The sequence below is a fragment of the Lonchura striata genome, chromosome 2 (genome assembly GCF_050655825.1).
Source record: "Lonchura striata isolate lonStrDom1 chromosome 2, ASM5065582v1, whole genome shotgun sequence".
Taxonomy (NCBI): Eukaryota; Metazoa; Chordata; class Aves; order Passeriformes; family Estrildidae; genus Lonchura; species Lonchura striata.
In genome coordinates, this window is record NC_140704.1 from 61,708,281 (window position 1) to 61,731,006 (window position 22,726).

A 22,726-nucleotide genomic window follows, 5' to 3' on the forward strand; every position below is an offset into this window, starting at 1 on the left:
AAAGCAGAAGAAGGAGGGCACTGATGGGCTTGGTTATGAAGGAGCACCCTCTGTGTTTTCAGGGTGGTGTTTCAGCTCCAGCTGCTGAGTGTGCCCTGTCCAGCTTACATCTGGGTGGGTGACTGTGGGTGCTGCAAAATGCTCGTTTGGATGTGCTCGTGGGTTTTGCAGGGTCCCACTCAGCAAATGCCCTTTTGCAGAACACACGTTTACTCCCAGAAATGCCTCAGTGAAAGGCGCCAGAGGTACTAAACCAGCACGTGCTGCTGGCAGGACCAAATCCCAAACCCCTGTGCTCCAATCACCTAGTGAGAATTCTGGGAGAGGGGAAAAAACCAACAGTGTTTCCAGGTCAGGCAGGATGGTGGCAATGCACAGAGATGGCACAGGATGAAGCCTGGTTTCCGGACACGGTAGCCCCAGTTGTGCTGTGTGGGAGTGGGTGTACCCAGGAGAGGATTTCTCCTCTCCTGGGGAAAGTGACACAAGTCCCACTGGCTGCTGACACAGCATCATCTGTCAGTGTGCCCATTCAGAAGAGCTGTGTGATTCAAGCAAGGGGCTGACAAGAGCACCTTTGTTTTGTTGACAGGGATTGCAGGGTGGGAGTAGGGGGCTGTTGTTTGGAAGTGGGCATGGGTTCTAAACTGAAATTCAGAGGGAAATAGAGACTTTCATGTTTCATTAAAAAGGGCTGGACCTGTGTATCAGATTCAAATGCTAGGAAGTCATTAAGAGCTGTCTGTCATTCTGTGCTGTGGTAAGGTTGTCAGGATGATAAGGAGGACAGAGACAAAAGGACTTGCGAAACAGGAAAAGGACACTTGACCCAACAAGTCTGTGCTTTGTGAGAACCCACTTTCCTGCTTTGTCATACCTCTTACTAGCAAGTACATATTCACTCCTCAAAATTCATAATTAGTATGTAGCTCTATGGAAGGCCTCTTCATGTACTCAGATGTTTTCTGCTGAAAGAGTGCTGCCCATGGTCTTCTTCCTCTCTGTCCCTATTGCTCTCCCTCTGGGAACACAATTTCTGGATTTTACATTCAGCTCATTATATTTACTGTTTTGGGACAGTGCATAAGCACACATCCCTCAGGAATACTCGGCATTTCTAGTGGCTCCATACATGAGAGTAAAGAGGAATTCAAATACAGAGTGGAATGTGGGCTTGAAATAGGACTGTGTATAACCACAGGAGCTGTCTGAGCTTATCTGAAATTACCTGGTTTCTCATAGGCTGTCTTCCTTGAATGAGGGCTCCATCTCTATCTTCTGGTACCCTCATCTTGCCTTGCTTTTAGTGCAGTCCCGACTTGGTTCCTGTGGAACCCAGGAAGGCTGTGAAGCTGCTCAAGCATGATCAAGGTAGAAGCACAAAGTGAAGTATCTTTGTCCTAAGGAGCATGCAGAGAAGCAATGAGGGAACTCTTCTATGAAGAGGTGTGATATCCTTTTTCTGCAATCAGTTTTCTTTTTAGATCACCTCAGGATGGATAAGCAGGGGTGCTTTCTCCTCTGCTTTCTCCTTTTTTTTTTTTTTTTTTTTTTTTAATAATAATTTGATTTCCATTCCTTGTCAAAGGCAGGCAAACTACTGTTTGTTTCATTCAGGGAATCACATCTGGGCAATTCAAAATATTGGACCAAAACACAATCCATCACAAGAAAGCAAGGAAGAGCAATGAAATAACTAAAATACACTGACAGCACTGCTGCCACTTGTACAAATACTGTTGAAGGCAAGAAAGATGCAGGCTGACATTTTGGGAGAAGGCTTAGCCAGTTCAGTTAACAGGAATTCTGCTGTTGAATCACAGCTGACACAGAAAATCTGATGCTCAGATTCTCATGTCTTATTTGGAAACATTTCTGTCTGTCTGTCTCTCTAAAATTTAACATGGTATTATGGAAATTGAAAATAAACATGATTAAATCTTGTGTACAGTCAGTTCTGACAGTGCCAATACATTCATTTGAAAACACATTTGTTTTCTTCAGTTAGTGATCCCTGGGGTCAAGGCCTCCCATTGAAAAGCTTAGCTGTACTGAAGAAGAAACCTTGAAATGTGAGACAATCTTCTGGTCAAACTAAGTAGACCCTTTGAATGTCTTGGCTCTAAATCTCTTCACTCTGCTTTTGACTGCTGTGGGGCCCCTTGATATTTACTGGCCTTGGGAATTGTTCCTGCTAATGCTTGTAATGCCTGTTTCTCTCCTTCCTTCCTTGTGTCTTGCCAAATGCAAATCTATCAGTATCATTTCTTTCAGCTTTTATCAAATTCATATCAGTATATTTTCTGACCCTTTAAAAAATGTTTTTGGAGGCTAACCTGCTGCAAGGATTGGGGAAAAATTTTGTTTGTTCTTTCTTAAAACCAACAATTTTCACAGGAGCTTCATGGCAAGTTTGCTTTCTATACTGAACTTGATGCACTACAAAAGGTGCTTTCACTTATTTTGCAAGCTTTTTAAGCACATGGCTTGAAAAGTCATGCTTTACATTCACCTTCTGCTCTAGGCATGTAAAGATCAGTTTCCAGTACAGTTTACTCACCTGTGAAATGTAGGTACTTCAGAAATTATCTCACTAGTCTTCTCTACTTACAATCAGAATGTTAATATTGTGTGTAGGCAACTTAGTGTATACTTGGATTTAAATAATCTAATTGGCATTCATGAAAATAATGTTAAAATATTTTTCTTTTTTTTTTCTTGGAAGTTAAAGCTGAAATACAATAAGCAGCTTGGTGAGCTGGAAACAGGCAGCCCTGCAGCACATAATGTCGTAAGCATCAGGTCTCTCAATCCCAGAAGTTGGGAAACTTTTACAGAGTTAGGGTCTGTCTTTAATTTTCTTATCTTTCAGCAAGACAATTATTATTAATTTGTATGCTTGAATTTCCCCCAAGATTTGCACAATTTCTTCTAATTGAATTTTACCCGTTAAGGTGTTTGAACTAAAGTGCTTCTATTATTTTTGCATGGCAGAAGTTAAGCTAACAGTTTTATAGGAGCTTGCTTCATTTCATTGCATTTTCCTGCAACAGTGAAGATTAACTCCAGGTCTCACTGGTCTGTCTTGTCATCACAGAACTTAGATGTATATATCTCCCAGTTAGGAGTTTATGTCACTGTTTAAAAGGGCAAAATAAAAGAAGCCTTTCAACCATGTGTAGATGTTATTTTTTCTCCCAATCTAATATTCTGCATGTGTGTCAGAGAATTCTTCCCCTTCTCTCCCACCTGTTTCTGCAGTTTTCCTACAGCTTGCCTGGCATAGGAACTGCAGGTTGAATCCGAGCATCACATTTGTTATGGCCTGGCATGGCTGTAACTCTAAGGATGTGCACATCATCAATGCAAATTTCCTTCCTTTAAGCAAGCCTGGAAACTCTGTCACAATGTGATGCTAATATTTAAGTAGTCATCTGGCCTCTTATTATTCTTCTTCAAAGGAAAAAAGGGCATGCTAACTTGCTAACTTCTTATATTCGTTATATGCCTTGAGCAATTTTTCTCCCAGTTCTTTCTAGCATTGATATAAATTATATATATGTGTGTGTGTATACATATATATGCGATATATATACAACTTCTCAAGTCCTATGTGTGTCACTTATACTAAATTTTACATTTTTGCTTAACTGTGTTTGGCCTCAGTTACCCTTTTTCCTCCTCGGAAAAAAGCAGGATAGCTTTAAATTTCAGTCTCTTCTGATGTTTTTTAAAAATTCAGCTCTGTGTTTCCCATGTTTCATAGAATTCCAGTAAAAATTCCTTGGGGCATATCACATTCTCCCAAAGTCAGCTTTCTTAAAGTTAAAAACATTTCTGAACTCCTCTAAGTGCTCCTGCCCTAAAGAGCATTTAGAGTCTAATGAAACCATGATCACAAACCCCTAAATGCCCCACACTTCCACTTTAGTTTTCATACAAGCTTCATTTCCTACTCTTGAGTTCAGAGCTGCCTGTGACTGTAAACTGTTAGATATCTGCATGAGGAAACACATGCTTCCCCTCCTCAAGGATCTTTTTGCTCATCAGTGTCAATATGTGGCCTTTATTAATACTCATGAAAATTAAATGAGAGCATTCAAGGAAGAATAATCTTCAGATTATTTTCCTGTCTATTTTCCTCTAGCAGTCAGGTAAAGAAGTTGTGAACTGTCTTAAAGCTGACAGTCTTATCTGTTTTCTTTCCTCCTTGTTCTGAAATGTATGTCAACAACTGAAAACTATTGCCTCTGCTGCCCTTAATTCTCCTCCAAGCTGACTTTGCTTCTGTCTCAGCCAAAATGTTTATATTGTTCCTTACTTTAATCTCAACATTATCTCTTCATTGCTTTGCCATCCTCCTCCTTTTATTTGTCCCTCCTGCTAATAAAACCTGCAGTAGATTGTTTGTTTGTTTTAGTTAAGGCCTTACATATCAGGCATTTCAGAGGTATCTCTGAAAATATACATGTCAAATTCAGCCAAGTAAAATAATGATTAGTAGTAGCTTGTCTCTGTAGCATCTAAGAGGCACTTAACATATTTTAAATATTTCTCAACAAGCATATGAGAAAGGGTTTGTAAAAAAATAGCATCACTGTGTTTCTGCCTCTGAAACGAGTGTGGCAGAGCAGACAGACTGCATGACTTGAGTGATATCATTAAGCAGCGGCAAAGTTGGGGGAGAGACTGATGGCATTGTGACCTGCTGTCGTTCCTAGGGGATGCCACCATCCTTGAACAGGTAGTTTTCTGCTTTTTTTTTGTCTCATCCTGATTTTGTTCACTGTGTAGAAGAAAGGAAGATCATTATTGTTATCAAATTTTCCTCTCAATATATCACCAAACTGGAGAAGATTCAGCAAGCATGCCCAGTCTTGCTCTGTGTCTTGTTTAATCCTCTTAACAGACTCTTAGCAGGAGCCCTGGCTTACCTCCTTTCTAGCAGGAGCAGATACCTACCTAGTGTGTGCCCCTCCAGCCCTCCCACACAAATTCTGATTTTTTACTTCATAATCAGCTCATTACATCAGTATTGACTAGCACATCCAGTAAAGGAATCCCTCTGGACACCACTGCTCATACACTGTGCTTTACTCAGTTGCTTCTCTTTGCTTCATCCTCCTCCTCCTCTGCTGTGCCTCCAACAAAACATTTCTCTGGCAACTTCTACAACTGGTTCTGTTGCACTTCCTCCTTCACCACTTCTTTCTTTGCTGTCATTCCTGAGGGTTTGAAACCAACCATGTGTCATCTGTGACCTTCACGTCTTCATTGATTTTCCTGAGACTCTCTGAGTCTGCTTTCCCACCCCTTAATGACAAAACCATCTGACAACACTAACCAGAGAAAAAGGGTGTCCTTACCTCCTGGGGTCTAGGTTGGAGTGCTTTTGCACCTTGGGTGTTACACCATATGTTCATCAATGAGATTAGTAGTTTTTTTATTTGGAAGTGTTTCAGACTGGCTGAAAAAATCTCTGACTGATTTTGGGAAATGCAATTTTCCATTCTGGGTGGGTAAAGAAATTGCAACCCCATGGAAAAGCTGGTGTGTAAAGATAAAGCTGTCATCCAGGCAGAAGAGTTGGAGGTTTTCATTCATTGCTCATTTTTCTAAATGCTGTTGACACATAGCAATTAGTGGCAATCTTGGATGTGACAGATCTGGGCTCAACTCCTGAAAACAGATTTTTAAATTACACTTAGGTGACTGGAGGATTAAGGCTGAGGGAGAGGTGAATGAGAATAGAAGGTTGTCTACCTCCTTAATTAGACCCTACCTGATTCAGCCAGGCATCCAAGCAAGTGCTTCACTTCAAGGGCCTGAATAGTTAATAAGGACAGTTTCCATACTAGTAGCCAAGAGTGTGCATTGCTAAATCTTAATATGAAGGAGAGCATTTTATCTGTAATAGGAATTAAGAAGGCCAGCCCAAACACTGTGGGAGCTCAGGAGTTGCCAACTGATTATCCTCATTTGCCTGCTCCATTGTGCAGTGCCTGGGAGCAGAGATGCTGAAATAGCTCAAGACACTTTCTTTAGTCAGGTTCTCTTAGGGTAGCTTCACAGGCAAAAAGGACTTATACCAAGTTCATGCAGTTTGTAGTTTTAATCAACTGCTCCAGCCCGTAGTTCTTCTCTGCCTCCTGGCACTGGGGGGGTCTTACTGCCACCTCTTCATTTTTATATTCATATTCATGTTTATTCATGCACAGAAAGTCTCTTTTTATCTCACCTTTTATCCCCTTGCCTCCCCCATCTCTTGGCCTGCCATTTGGCCTCCTCCTCCCCCTTGTTATCTCTCTGTGTTGTCTCACCCTCATTTGGACCCTTGTTTTCTTATCACTGCCTGTCCCATGCCTGTCCCATGCAAACACTCCAGCAGATGTGGTGGGAAATGCAAAGCCTCTGAAGGTGGGAGAGACCCTGGAGCAGGCAAAAGCCACGACAGAAGTCCAGGCTCAGGCAGCACTAAGGCACATTTGTCACAACTGCTAAGTGTTCCCCCCTGACAGCAGTCTCCACCACCTACAGCCTATTTCCCATTCTCTGTGAGAGATCAGACATTCAAAAGAGCCAAATTGTGCTTCAGACCACATTTTGGAGTTTTCAATGAGAGTTGTACAGTGGCTCAGCACAAAACTGTTCCCATCATGAAGACCTTGGTGTCAGAGGTGCTTGAGATCACTTACACACCTGATTATTGTTCAGACTTAAAAGTGGGGGCATGTCTGAAGATCTGTCTCACTTTCATATGCTGTTTATTTTATTTTACAATGGCATTTTAAAAGTTAAGCATTATGTTAACAATGCTGTTCTCATTTTGACTGCATTTCCGAAATCATTGTAACCTTTTCTTTTGAGTGTGCTGTGCCAATTCAACCTTTGCAAGGGTTTTAGAATGGCGGCAGAGAACAGTAAGTGACATGATTTATATGAAAATAAAAATGGCTTTTGAATACAGAGGATATGAGACAGAGGTAAGGTTTCCTTCAGCAAATCTAGAATTAAGGACTAGTCTTATGTCTAATTTCTCTAGCCTTAGCCAGAGCTGGCTTGCCTTCAGCTGCTCATAATTTATTTTATGAGTGAGTGGGTGTACAAAGGAAGATGACAGCCCCAGAGTGTTCATGGGTTTCATCTGAGAAGCCATGAGATGGTTTTAGTGTTGGCAAACCTGATTTCTGCTGGGTTTGGGTCAGTAGAGGCCTTGACATCAGCCTTTTCAGCATGGAGTCCTCCAGTCAGAGGTTTGCTGAGGAAATAGGTGTCTCCAGCCTGGGTATGCCATAGCAGCTCGTATTTTTCTTCTTGAAAGATCGTACTTTAAGCCACTGATTCTCAAAATCCTGTGCCACCTCTTGCAAAATATTTATCATTGTTACTTTGATGCTGCTGGAGATGTTATGAGAGTGAGGGACAGTCCAGGACAGTGTGAAAGGGCCATTTGGACCAGGTTAGGAGAAATGCCATAAATGCATAGCAAGTTCTTAGGAATGAGGAGGGTGTGGGGGTTTGTCTCCAAAAGCTTTCATTTCATGAATGTTCAGGTGTTTCACAGTCCAAAAATGACAGTAGGCATCTATCAATTTCTTCTATTTCTCTAGTTATCTGGAGTTGATTCCCCTAGAAAATGTGGGATGTTTTAACTTCACCTCTGGGGGAAAAAAAAAATCAAAAATATTATGCTACCAAAAAAAAATCAAAATCACCCCTTCTGTTTTTCTAAGGAAAGCCTAATTTGGAGGGGAGAAAGATACTTTTCTAGGGGACTCAAGACTTTTTTTTCATTTAGTCCTAGAGGTCTTGTGTCTCCCTAGAAAAGTCAACAAGGAGTTTTTGTTCAGACTCATCCCTGTTCTTCATAATTTGTGATTTTTCTCAAAAGGGAAAACAGTTGAAAGGAGGTGGAAGTTTGGAAGTGGTTGTTTATGAAAATAAACCTTCACCTTCCCCCTCATCTTTAGAGCTATCATTTGTAAATTAATGACTTCATGGGGGAGGCAAGAATAGGTGGGACCTTTGCTATTATTGCTGCTGTGTGATGAGGATGATGTTGAGGAGTGCCTGCTGAGTGATTTTGAGGATCAGCTTCTGTATCTTCTTGTCTCATATTTGCATTTCAGAAAAAACTCATAGCAATGATTCAGATTGTATCAGAACTTAAAAAACTTTTACACTGTTAATTGGTTTTTTGTATCCTTAATACTTCCCTTGTGTTCAAGAAGAGCTTGTATGGTTGAATAGGAAGGAAAAGTGAGCCTTGTAGATATAAACAACTTTTAAAAAATGAGGGAGGGTGGGGGAGGAGAAGTGTTGTTGCTGAATAAAACATGAGAAGAATTATCTCTATGTCAAAAACATCTACAGTATTTGTCATGAATCAGGAAATGGTTCTTCATGCCCATCTTGGATGTTCCCCAAATTGTCTGATGTCCCAGCTGGATGGGTGAAAGAGGAGACAGTAATTATCTGCAGGGCAGGAGAGACTTAAACATTAAGAGCTTATGCCTCGGATCAGCTGGAATTTTTGCTCATTCCTCACATATAGTCTCTGAGTTCACCAAAGCAGACAATGTGAAAAATATTAACAGGATTCAAGAAGACATTAGTAATAGATTAAGAGTGCATGCCTCTCTTGTGAGACTTTTTTGTTCTTGATTTTTTTTTTCCTTTCAGTCAGAAAATTCTAAAGGTGAGTAGGTGAAGTCAATTTTAATAATTCACAGACGATAATACATCTATTTCTTGTTTGACAGAGCTAGTGTTTAAGCTATTAGCATTGTCTGGCATAAGATGAAACAGGATCAGTCACTCATCCCTTTGAAACCTCTAACCTGGCCTCATTTGAATTTCTTCCTTCCAGCTTTGCCAGTACATTTTAATAGTCTTCGTAGAGTTCTCAGCTGTCTTGTGACTTCAGAATTTATCTACCAGGTTGTGGTTAGGAGTAGAGTAAGACAGCACCATTCCTCGTCACGTTTTCTGTATGCAACAAAACAAACCTCAGTGCTACAGATAGGAATTGAAATTCAAAACAGACCACTGCTGCACAGACCACTGCTGCACAAAAATGGGTTTTAAAATCAGATTTCCTTCTTGGAACACTGTTCTGTAATTTTTGAAAGCACACTTTACTTTTTTTTCTACTTCCTCCAAATTGCTGAACTGATACTACTTTGTACCAGTAGTATTCATGCTTTGTATTCATTAGCCGTAAGGGGAAGAGTGGAATAACAATAATGAAAACAAAGAAAAACCAAATGGTTTAAAACAGGACACCTGCCTGATTTTTTTTACAGTAGTCTGTGACAAGTTCATGTTTATAATTTCCTACATCTCTTACTGAGTTAGTGGTTGCAAACCTTAGTTTTAAAAATTTCTAGAGTAACTAGGGCAACTAGGAATTGAATTTCTTTTGTTCTTGCTTTTTATTCTGTTTGACTGATAAACTACTATGCTTCTATCTTCTGATTTTGGAAGCGAAATCATATATTTAAGCTTCTTTACAATAACAAAAACTTCTGACTAAAGCAATTGGCTGCCACTATAGTTTTTCCTCAGATAACAGTTGTAAATTTCAAAACCTCTAATCTTTGGCAGCATTTTCCTCTTGATACAAGTTTCTGTTTCCATGTGTTGGTGGAGATTAAAAAGTGGGTTATGAAGGTGAAATTGGAAACAGAGGAAATGTGAGGTTTTAGGAAAAGCTCAGGTAGGGCCAAGTTTGCTCTGTCCACTGTTTTTATAGCTATGAAACAAAGCCCACTGGGGCCTCTTCTTATACTGCAGTGTCACCACTGATCACACATTGTGACATTTGCTCCTCACTCAAAACAATTCTTCTGTAGTGCTAATCCTATAAAATTACTGCAGTCTTTAATCCTGCACATAGTTGGCTGAAAGGGCTTGCAGAGGAATATCCAAGATAGTATTTAGGTGTGTTATTCCTGACCTTCCTTTCTTTGTCTCCTCCCCAGGGTGCTTATTGGAATTACCTTTGTATTTTGCATATTTGTTAGATGCCTTCTGGATGACTTCTGGGCTTACAATAAAGGCCAAAATTAATTTTGACTGATGAAGTGAATCCCAAGAGTGAGATAGCTCAGGTATTATAAACAAAACGTTGTCATGATTGGCATATGACTTGCTCTATAGGTAAGCCACCCAACTCTATAATAATTCAACAGCTTTGTAGCATAAATAAATGCAAGGGTAAGGGGGCACAAGAGTGAAAACAAAAGTACAGGAAGATGTGTTATTCACCACAATAGAGATCCACAGCAGTGAAGACTTATGAGCGCTTGAAGAACAGCCACAGGGAGTTGGAGATGGATGACAGGCCATTTGTGTGTTGGAATGCTCACAAGAATTCTTATTTTTGCCTTCTAGTCTTAGCAATCACAATTAATTTTGCTTTGGTTTAACTGCTGAATGGAATTAAGGAAAAAAATATTTACTTCATTAAGATCTTAAATAAGGCTTTGAGAAGGGTTTCCTTCTTCAGAGTAATACCTGGTATCTTTGGTACCCTGATAACATATGACTGAGAATGTCATGGATGCAAACATCTACATCCAGCAGCCATGTCAGCTGGGATATACTTTCAGAGAAAGCAGATTCTGGCGCCGTGCTTGTTGGGTGAAAAACTTCTGGGAAAAACCCTTCGTATGTGCAGGTACATGATAGCTTGTGTATTTGCTGCAGGTTTTGTAAGGATCAGCATTATACAGCAGAGTTCATCAAATAGCCATTTTGTACATTGGCATGCAGACAATTTATGACTTAGCAGGACTTTAAGCTGGGAGGGACTGTTTAGAAATGTGACAAAGTGGAGTCGTTGCTTTTGGCTGGGACTACCAAGTGTTGTCCTATTTATCACAGAAAGAAGAAAGGGCCTGATGAAGTGGTCAGAGGAATGAAATCTATAACTCTTTTCCCACACACCAACTAAAGAATGTCAATGGCAGCTAGAAACAAAAGGAAATAAGCACATTAAATGTGAATGCCCCCTTGGTTTGTATACCATTTTTTCACTTGAGCTGACTACGTTTTTTCCTGTAAAGCCTGCAGAATCTAGGGTATCCCTCAATGTCTTTTTCAACTGCCAAGAACTCAGAGAGACACTGTTTGCAGAGCAAAACCTCAAAACCTCTAGACTGTCCTCAAACACTGGATGATATGAAGGCTTTCTCTGATTTCCTGTGTAACCTCTCAAAGACAGTTCAGGAGATTGGCATGCTCCAGCTGAGGTATCACACCTGTGTGTCAATTCCAAAAGCCGTAAGGAGATTCTTAAGCACAGAAGTGAACTTTATATCAAGTTCCTCTACTTGAAATGTTAAAAGTGAACAGGAAAATGTTCACTTTGGATCAAGGTTCAAAGTGAATAAATATCCAGTTAGAATTTTTTGCATTTCCCTTTTATTCATTGCTGTCAACTCACCATATTTTTATCTTCTCATAGAATGTACCATCTAACCAATTACAGTGATGTAGAAATGCATCTTCAAGTAAAGCATTCTGTTGATGTAAATATTTTAACTTGGACTTTGGCTATTAGAGAAATCCCTGAATAATAAGGAAAAGGAGAGTTAGGCATCTCTGTAAGGATACCAGTTTAAACTGTAATGCTGATGGGAACAGATGACTTGACAATGCAGTGGTGGAGGCAAACAGACTCATTTCTGTAAAAAGGGTGTTGACAAGCAGTGATTTTTGGGAAGCCTCCAGACAGAGTCCAGGATACTCCAGACTCTGACTTTAGGGATTTAGGCAATACAAAAGTTATTATTTAAAAAAAAAAAAAAAAAAAAAAAAAAAAGAGCCAACTCAAGCATTTACATCAGCTGTGCCTGCAGCTTTTTTGCTTTTTTTTTCCACATACTTTTGTTCTATTAAACATTTCAAGAAACATTGTACAGTTAAGCCTAGCACTGTGAAAAGGACTAATATCCTCTTTTGATAAACTCTTCCTGTGTTACTGTTGTGTCAAACTGAGTATATGTCAGCTTCACATTTAGGCTTATTCAAAATAATAGAATATATAGGGTCTTGAGCCTGATAGACCTCACATGGACTTGAACTGAAATACTCCCATTGAGTATCATGTTGTTGAGTATGAAGTGGCCTTGAATATTTTCATGGCCTTAGGCACAGATGCAGAGATGGGTCCCTACAAAACCAAGTTCCAGGCAGGCTGACAATATCATTTCGTCTTGTCCCATACAGTGTTTTGCTTTGATTTTTTCGCATAACCCAACTTCATTTTTATTTTGCCTAAAAAGGTGGTGGTTTGTGAAGAGGCATCCTATTTTGTTGCTCCTGTTTTGGCCCCTCTGCAAAACACCCCACTGACTGCTGCTGCAAAGAAAGCAGATTATTCTTTCTGTACCCTCAGATCCCTCCTGAAAACTCTTTTGTTACCTTCAGAAATCACTGCACACCAGTGATGTGCTGTGACTTCTTGAGCATCTTGATGACCACTGTTGTTTGTTGTCTTCTCACAGTGTGTCTCTACTTATTTGTGCTCCATTTCCTGTACTGTGGGCATGGGAATGCAATTTGACCTGATGATTCAGGCTGAGCAAAGGAGAAAAATCCAGTCACAACAGTGTGAAATGCTTCAGTGCAGCAGGAGAAGGGTAAATGATCTCATATAAAAGCTTATTTGTCATGGTAGCAATATGACTTCATGTTGTTAACTGGTTCAGTGATGTGCATCATGGCCTTGGATTATGAACATTTTGTGCAGAAAAACCAACATTTTGGTTCTGATTTGCAGCACAGCTAGAGCAGGATGATCTTGAGTGATGGCAGAGGTTTTCAGACACAGGCTGTAATAATCACCATTTCTTTGTAAAGATTTTAGAGAAACATATGTAGGAAACTATTTATTACATCTGTTAAGATTCTGCCCCATAAATGCTGACTTTCACCTGCATGCAAAAGCTGACAGAAGCATACCAAGCCTAAATCTGTGTCTGGATAACAAGACAGCTTTTCAGTGCCTTGAGACCCAAGGAGCTTGTCCTCTTGCTGGAAATTCTTTGGATACCATCTTTAAATGTTTTACAGTATTTTTATTAGTACTTTCCACTCTTTGGTGGATCAATGGAAGTCTGTTCTGAAATTTTAGGCACTTCTTTCTTTGCAGTAGCATTTCAAATTAATGGTCTGCAACTGTAAACTTACATATTTGTACTGACACATTTTTTAAATATAAAGCTCTCATGTTCCTGTAGTAAAGGAAGATCCAAAGAAAATGAGAATATCTGGCACTCTAGTCTGCACTATCAGCTCATTAGCCAATTCTGCAAATTTATTCTTCATGTGGAAAAAATGTTGTGACGTAGTGGCTTGTTGGCTGTATCATACCAGTGTTACACTGGTGACTCTGTTACTGTAAATCTCAAACCGGTGCATATTTTCAGCTGTTGCAAGGTACATTCACCAACGGTCCTGGTGGCGTACTTTAGTAACACGTATTTTAGATTCAAAATGTGGGAAACGTAGGCAGTAAATGTGATTTCATCCAGCCCTTCTATGGATTGTTTAGTACCTGACTTCTTCCCCTTTCAGAAAGCTGCAGTTAGAATCACAGAGTAGAATAATAGAATATCCTGAGTTGGGCGGGACCCACAACAATCATCGAAGTCCAACTCCCAGCCCTGCACAGGACACTCCAAGAGTCACACCATGTGCCTGAGGGTATTTTCCAAACACTGCTTGAACTCTGTCAGGCTTGGTGCTCTGACAACTTCCCCAGGGAGCCTGTTCCAGTGCCCAACCACCCTCTGGGTGAAGAACCTTTTCCTGATACCCAACTTAAATTTTCCCCAGTTTAGTTTCAGGTCATTCCCTTGGGTCCTGTCTCTGGTTACCACAGGGAAGAGATCAGTGTCTGCCCCTCCTCTTCATCTCCTGAGGAAGTTGTAGACTGCAGTGATATCTCCCTTCAGTCTCCTCTTCTCCAGGCTGAAGAAGTCAAATTACCTCACCTGCTCCTCGTATGGCTTCCCCTCCAAACCCTTCACCATCCTCATGGCCCTCCTTAGGAGGCTCTCTAGCAGCTTTATATCCATCTTACATTGTGGCACCCAAAACTGCCCCCAGCACTGGAGGTGAGGCCGCCCCAGCTCAGAGCAGAGCAGGACAATCCCCTCCCTTGCCTGCCTGGCCATGCTGTGCCTGGTGCCCCCAGGACAGGGTTGGCCCTCCTGGCTGCCAGGGCACTGCTGGCTCATGTTCAACTTGCCACTGACCAGGACCACCAGCTCCCTTTCCATGGGGCTGCTTTCCAGCGTCTAGTTCCCCAGTTTGCACATCAAGTACCTCATAGATCCAAATACACTTTTTCTACTAAAAATTGCATATTTTTATTAAGGATCAGTTTGTCATTGATTTGCTGTGACCCTTGGGGAGTTTTATGTGATTTCTGATGCTACAGACTGAGAAAGCTTTGTGCAGGGAGCTGGGAACTCATTTTCATTTAAACTGTGACATTCCCATACAAGAAAATGGGCTTTACAGAGGAAGTTTATTACTACCAAACTACTTGAGTGAAGGCTTAGGTATCAGATTATTTCTGCTAATGGCAATGTCATGTGGAGATTGTACAGTATTTTTGCAGGGCTGAGCTTGTCTCCCATCCTGTTTCTTTTCAGTATGTGCTGGTGCATTGGATGACTTATATCCCTCTGCTGAGACACACTGTCTTCATACTTTATTATTCTCCCTAGCCTTACACTTACTTCTCTGCATTTTGGTTATCTAATCACCCATTTTTCAATAGCATCATTAGTCATTCCACTATTTCCTTTCCTCTTTCCCCTCAATTCTCTGTTATCACCCCTTTTTAAAAGTATTTAAACATTGCACTTTTACTGTTGCATCTCTTCAGAGCTAAAATACTTCTGATTTATATAATGGGTTATTTTTCTCAAAATAAATACAAGAATCTTACCCCAGAACACTAACACTAACACCTCTGTTACTCCTCAGCACCTGCACTGCTCTCTGGTTTTGCTGCCCAGCTAGCTGAACATGCAAGTGTCTTCTCCATCTTTTTGCAGAACCAGAAGTTCAGGTTTTATTCTAGGAGATGCCTTTTAAAAACATCTCTAAGAATCCCAGAGCAAAAACAAAATAAAAAAACCCACATGCCTGGAAATAGTCTACTGGTGAAAAGAAGGAAAAGAGTCCAGCTTCTTAGTGTAGGTTGTTGTCAGGATTTTTTTTCCCAGATATTGGTAAGTAAGTGAAACAGAACTTGATTTGGTGTTCATTCTTGATGAAATGCATGTGTCGTGCACGTACATGTGCTTTCTCTCTCTTTCTTCTCTGTTTAAATCCCATTTAAACAGTGCTCAGTGACTGCTGGGAGCTGTAATCCATGTGCAACTCTGTCATGAGGCAAACACCAGCTGGAGGGACGGCTCCACAGTCTGCAACCAGTTGAGTTGCTGTGGAGTCATAAAAGAGGGAAAAAGAGGTTCATGAGAACTCAAACAGTGCCTCTTGGAAAGTGTTTCTTACACTCTCTTAAAAGCTACGAAGTCTGTATCTTGTACAGTGTCTTGTGCTTAGCCAAGGACAAGATTACAAAACAGAAAATGACAGAACTTCACAGCCAAATTGGTACTTTCTCAGATTTGTTTGACAAGATATTTCACACAGCTTCAGAGTAGACTGAAAGCACCTATAAAAAACTGTTGTTTACTACATAGAAAGAATTTTTTTTTTTTTTCGTTTTACTCAAGGAAACATTTTTCCCCTGATGGAATTACAAACAGTTGTGAATATTTCTATTTGGTCCTTTAGTCCTGATAGATGTTTTCATTAGCCATCTCTGAAGTCCCAGTTTGGGAGTATTTGTAGAAGGTTATCTGAAGAAACACAGATGTTTGGAAGTTTACCATTCTTTTAATTAAATAACGTGTTAGGGTATATTTATAGCTTTGCTGATTCAGAGCCATAGGTTAACAACTCTTGTAGTCCAATACTATTGAGTAATTGCCCAGAGCAGTATCCTAACACTTCTGTAAAACAAAGCACTAGGGACTGTTAGTGTAGAAAACTGTGGAATTTTATAAGGGGTTTTGACCAGGGAGCACTATTAAACATAAATGCCTCTATTTATGGGTGTTAGCTAATGACTGAAACACTAGAAAAAGATGCTAAGTAGTGATGGCTTCAGCAATAAAATTACAAATGACAACAGATATTTGTGAGTGGTGAAGGTATCATAATTGCTGTTACTGAGCTTCCTGCCTGCTTTCTTTGGTGTTATGCTCAAAAATAGCAAAGTAATTTATACCTGTTCTGTAGAAGAGCAGATCTTGAGAATGTTTGATGATAGCATTATTTAGAACAAATATTATGGGTACAAGGATATTTGGACTCAGGAATCTTCAAATTAAGTACATGCCACCCTTCCTGCTTGTAATTGTCAGCCAAGACAGCAAAGGTTATTGAAATGAGAACCTTAGGAACTGTTGTTAGTGGAGAATGAGAAGGTAGCCTTACAAACAGCATATGTTCTCTTAGAAAAATATGTTGAATTTAAGTGGTTGTAAGTTGTGGGCTGTGAAACTGATCTCTTAACACTTGACATACACTACAAATGGAGCCATTCATTTTCAGGTGAAATTGATTTAAATGTACTGTGGTACTGGAACCTGTTGTAGAGCCTCTAGCAGCATACAGTGTTCAGAGAGGTAAAGTCTGGTGGAGGCTGAAATCCTGACCACAGCCTTCAGTGGACTCCAGGTCTCATTTGCATGGTGTGTTTCCATGAAAGGCATCCTTCTTCCTGGAGAGCAGATGCATTCAATAAAATGCTTTATGCCCCTTATTGAAAGTTTTTGATGGGGTGACTGCAAAGGGAGGGAATGGTAATTCCACCCTAAGTCTGGGCAGCATAAGAATGGGAATTGCAGTTACATTTTTTTGTTTGTTTGTTTTAGTAATTTAAAGAAACACATGCATGCATATCCACACAAACACTCTGTCCTGTCAGTTTGGAAACCTTTTCCTCCTTCCCTCTGCTTTTTCTCTAAAGAAATTCTGCAATTAGAAGGCCTCATGCTGCAGCTCTATTGCCACTCAGATGCTTTCATTTTCTTGCTGTAATCAAGAAGAAAGTTAGCTTTGAAGGGAAAAAAAAATACCATGCTTAATTCACTTCCAAACTCAGTCCCACTTTAATAGATGACAGTAATCACACTACTATTAGATAGAGGAACACTGTAGACAGTTCCCTGGGATCTTGAGTCCTGCCTTGTGAGTGAGGCATCCCCTCCAGGGTTACTCACAGAGGAAGCAAGGGATGGCCCGTGTCTTGGCCCATAGGCTTGAAATTCTTGCCAGCAAAGCTGGAGCTGTATGAAAAGGTCTGCAGTTCAACAGGGTTGTGGTATAAATACACCTCTGCAGCCAGGAGCAGTGGAAAGACAGAAACACCAAGGGAAGGCTTACTTTAGCTGTAACTGTTCATCCTTTGGAAAACAAATATTTTATTTCACCAGTCATACCCAGTGCAGAGGTTCTTAACATAAGCTTAAGTGACCTCAGTTCTCCAAATCAGCTAACACTGACTGACAGGCATTGTTGACGTGATAAAGAAAAGTAGTATATTTACTGCAAGTAACCTTGCCCAAGCACAGTTGTCTTTAGTAATGGCTGAGATGGCAAATAAGTGGTCTTTTCTGTTGATTTCCATATTTAATTTCCTTCAGATAAAATGGTGGTCTTTTATTTGGAGGCACTATGAGGTGAGAATAACAAATTTTACTTAGCTGGCATGAAATAGTACAAGTACAAAATTTTGCATGAATTCAGTGGCTGTTCTAACCACAGGCTGGAGAAATGTGACACCTGTGCAGACAAGCAGAACAGGTGTTGTACAATTAAAGATTGAATTGAAGACTTTTAGTGTCCAAGTTACTTGCATTTTGAGGTGCAAGAATTAATAGTTTTCCAAAATAAAAGTTTCAAAATACAAGTTTTTCTTTGGAAAAACAAAACAATAATCATTGCTTCAGCAAGATTTTCAACTTGAGAAGCTTTTTGTGACTTTAAATTTTCTGTTTTCAGTCCTAAGCTCTTGATCTAGGATTGGTGTAATATAACACACATTATTCTTGGCTTCCTAAACAAGTTTTTATTAAGTTACTGTGCTCTTTGCAGTCTTGGAAACTTTTTAATTCTCACTTTACACTTCAAAGTTCACAGATATCTCCATGTGCTATGCAAACACTGGGTGTAAAATGGGCAAGTGAAACACCTCCCTGCAATTAAGAAAGGAGGTGGTTTTCTCAGTGGAAATAATCTGCATTGACCATAGCAAGAGCTACACCTCAGCATCTCATTTAACACTTCAGATTGTCTTTGCATATGTGGGCTAGAGTCCAATAGCTTTAGGAAATCCTTGGTGGATAGTAATCTGGAACACAGAAAGCAGAAGTCATACTTCAACACAGTTGATAGCCTCTACTTACTAGCAGTCTTTGGGCTCAATTATCATGGAGTTGCAATTAACTGTCTTTCACGGAGAGGGTGGGTCCTTCCAGATCCAGGAGGAGAGGTCACAGATGGGGCCATGTGGTTTCGTGGTTAAGGGTAATTTGACTTGCTCAGAAAAAGGTCCAGACTCCTGGCACTTAGGCTGAACACAAGCAAAGCCAGACAGCAAGAAATGCCACGTACCACCAGCCCGCCACATCTGCCACCAGGCATGACCCATCCAGACTGCAAATTCAGGCTTTTTTTGCCTTTTTTTTTTTTTTTCCCTTTCTTCCTGTGTTTTCTGTCAAGCAGGTAACTTTGACTTGCCTCTGACTCGCCCTGAGGAAAGGGACACAATCAAGTGGGCAGTTTTAGTCTTGTTTACTCTGTGGAAAGGATATAGATTATAATCTTTCCTCCAGGTATTTGTTGTTCTGAATTCCCTCAATGAGCTCCCAAGTATTTTATTATGCCTTTCATGGGGCTCCTTAAGCTACAAAGTAGGAAGGAGTTTCATTATCAAAGTTGTGATTAGTGCCATGTCCAAAATGTGAAATAGTTGAATTAATAACTTGTTTACATGTCTGAGACAAAGCAAATAGAGACAGTCACTTCTTGTTGAGAAAACATTCTTTCTTGGCAGAGCTGAACATAGATGTTTCCAGCAGAATCTTCTCTCTTTTGAATCTGTCTAGTGTAGGAAGAGAAGTGTTAGCTTCCCAGTTCAGTTTGAGATTTGACAATGCCCAAGGGAAGGGATGCGTCAGTTTTAAGGAATCCCCCACGCCCCACAAAACTTGGAAATTTTACATTTATAACATCATGTCTGCCTTGAGGAGGCAAAATGTTGTTATCAGTATTAACCTTTAGCTAGTTCTTTGTATTATTTTCAGATGGGTATATTTAACTCAAAAGCCAGCCTGGCTACCACTCTGCATCAATTTTCAGCATTATATGGACATCAGCATTTAAGTATCTCCTTATGTGATATAAATAAGCAAGGTACAATCAAGGTTTGAAGATGTCTGAGGGTCTTTAACTGGTATTAATGGCTGTACCTCCTTTGACTTGTTTTTGCAGTGCAGTTTTCAAGGCAGGCATAAGGATTTTACACAGTTTTGTTGACACAGCCCATTCAGAGCTTCTCTTCCTAGAAAATATCCACAAACTGAGCAAGCTTTGTGAACCTTGTCATTAAACACTTTTTGCCTCCTCCCAGTTGCACAAATGTCACTTGGTCATATTGGATGTTCTGTCCTTGCAATTTCAGACATCTGTTTCTTCCACATTTATCACAACTTTTTTTTCACTTCTTGTACAATGTAGGAAAATCAAGCTAGTGTATTTGAGGCCCAAATGGATGACAGAGATTGCCACAGCTACAGTCAAAAAGCATTTGCTTTCATACTTTCTAAAATGGATTCTGAAGTGAGAGCTCAAACTGTCCCCCCCATTATTCAGTGTATTGTGCTGCATCCATCTTGTCCTTCAGGTCCTGTGAGTATTTGTCTTGAAGTCCTGGCCTGCAGAGGTGCATGCTGAGCTGCATCCTCCCACTGCATGTTTTAGTTTCTCCCTGGTGCAAAGTGGGCCCAGGGAAGTGGCAGTCAGAGCAGTGACAACAAATCCCAGGCAGGACTCAGATGGAGCCTTAATGAAATTGCAGTGTTCCTATTCTGTGAGGGCTATACTTTTCCAGTGCTGGATTTGGCAGCAAGTAGAACTGGATTAGTGGGGGGAAAATTGAATAGTTTTACCACCTCTTTTCTCTTTCAAAAGCCACTGTATTCTGAGTGGTACAGGCATTGTAGACTTGCAGAAGTTTAAAGTAATTTTGAATGCAAGAAGAAGAGCAGCATAGCTTACTTCATTTTGGACGAACATGTTCTCATCATTTCTAGATGTTGAAAATTCCTTGAAAAATCCCAGCAGATTAATATTTTCCCGTCTGGTGAATCTGGCATAGAAACTAAGATATGGGAATTAGGATGAGTTTTAAAATTTTACAGATCATGAGAAATCAAACCAGAGGAATGTCACTAATTCATTTCATGAGGTGTTCATCTCTGCACTGCCAGGAGAATAACTGCTATATTTAACTGAACAATAGCTCTTCAGCCAAAAACAGCGGATAGTCCCAACTCATTAGTTAGTTAAGCTTTATTTCTCCCTCCCACTCCCTTCTATCATATCTCTGGTGGCACAAAGCCCATTGTAAAATTGGAAGTTGCCTTTCATATGGCTAGGCTGCACTGAAGGAGTAGCATTAAATGTTTTTCACACATTTTTATTTTGTCACTAAGATGTATTTAAAGGCTAGATAATTTCCATCCCTGCTGGCCCCTGCTGCTTTAATCCAATTATTTCTCTAAATGTGCTAATAGATTTCCAGTTTACAGAAGGCATTTTCAGCCTGAAGTGCTGTTCAAGAAGCAACTCAAATTTAAAGAATGAAAATTAAGGCTATGCTTTACTGGAACTGCAGTGTGCTGTTAAATTCAGATTTGACTGCAGCAGGGTACTCTAACTGTGAGGGCTGGCTGTGTTTAACACCACCACCATTCAAAAGGTGCAACCAAACATATTTGCTTCTGAGTTCCATGCTTGCCATTTAGTTTCCTTCATCTCTCCCACATCTCTGCTGTGATTTTCAATGAAATGTGACCTTTCCTTGGCAGCTTCACTTTATCACTTGGAGAACCAGAATCTTGAAGGAACCCTGTGAAAATCTACGTAAAAAAGATTTCATAAACTTCATAAACTAACTTGGCAGTGCTTCTGTACTTGAGCAGCCTTGCTGAACTCAAAACAGGTTGTGGACATCCATAATGTAAGAGCTATAGGGCTTGTAAGCAGCAAGGTTGACTACATTTGAGACTTATAGGTAAGGGATTTCCTTTTCCAGCACGATTTCTCAACTGTCCTGAGGTGATATCATGAGCACACTGAAAAATTATGAGTTGCAAAATTTTGCAATTTCTTCCACCTTTGCAGACTAATGGAGAGAATTTGTTCTATGACAAGGTTGAAGAAAACAAATCCAGCCAGAGGAAGGCATCCCTGCTGATGCTTATCATAGAAAGTGATATTAGTTAAGGAGCTGTTCAGGTTGCAGCCTCAGATGTCTCTCCTGAGTGCCGCAACTAAGTAGAACCATAGAATCATTTAGGTTGGAAAGGACCCTTAAGATCATCCAGTCCAACCATTAGCCTAATACTGCTAAGTCCACCACAGAAAACGTGATCTTAGATATATAAATTCTGTTGAAAAATATTTTGTAATCAGGAACTTTTGTGAGTGATGAAGACCACTGTGGAAACAGAGGTTTCATTCCGAATATGCATTCTAAGCAATGGACTTTGGTCTCAGCTTAAGCCAAGACATATCCATGGGAGTGCACTTACTGTTGCCAGGATGAAATGTTGTTTGAGTAAAATGATGTTTCATTTACTGGCTGAGCTTAGGAAAACATCTGAAGAGAGTGGGAGCAGAGTGACTGTTTGCTAAGAAGAAACTGATAGACTTGAGTTCATGGTTCCCCCTACTTTCCTTTTTTTGTTCTATACCAGAGCAAATTATGTGAATAGCAATTCACCTTAAAAGTTATCAGACTATGTGGCTGCTTCTTACCAAAATATATTGTGCATATATATATATATATATATATATATATATATATATATATATATGTATAGCATATGTAAGTATTTCACCCACCAAAATTTTTTACTATTTTTTATAGGAGGGCTTCGTGTGCAGATATTTACCCCCGAGGAATTCTTGTTGCATGTGGTGTTGTAAAGCCAGAACATTAACCCAGCTCTTTTATAGACTTGGATTGCATTCACTGATGGTGAAGAGCAATTGTTTGCCATAATCTCTTTTTTCTTTTATGTGTACCTCTCCACTGTGTTTCCTTTATGTGTATGCGTCCTTCACAACTTTTCCAATTTTGCTGATCCTAGCATAGAAGTACTTTTGCTGTTTGCTCTTTCTTTCCAGCAGATATGCTAGCGTGGTTTCTTTGGCTTAGTACAATACAGGTCTGAATCTTGGTCTTGGAATTTCCGGCACTTAAAGGCTTTAAATCCCTTATTCCATCTAATTTGTATCCACCTAAAACAGGGTATGATCAAACTCCACATATTTCCCTCTCACTTTCTGACTCACTGGTATATATTTATACCTGAATTTCTCAGCAGATTTAAAATAACAG

At 40.0% G+C, this 22,726-nt stretch overlaps 1 protein-coding gene and 1 long non-coding RNA gene across 8 annotated transcripts in view; one reads left to right on the forward strand and one right to left on the reverse strand.

Moving 5' to 3' along the window:
* Nucleotides 1-22,726, forward strand: part of GMDS (GDP-mannose 4,6-dehydratase) — a 405,646-nt gene that overhangs the window by 332,378 nt on the left and 50,542 nt on the right. The window lies entirely within an intron of this gene.
* Nucleotides 1,533-22,182, reverse strand: LOC146768273 (uncharacterized). The gene is made up of 2 exons (XR_014953316.1): nucleotides 18,504-22,182; nucleotides 1,533-15,467 (listed from the first exon to the last, which is right to left on the reverse strand). It is a non-coding gene; the product is annotated as an uncharacterized LOC146768273 (long non-coding RNA).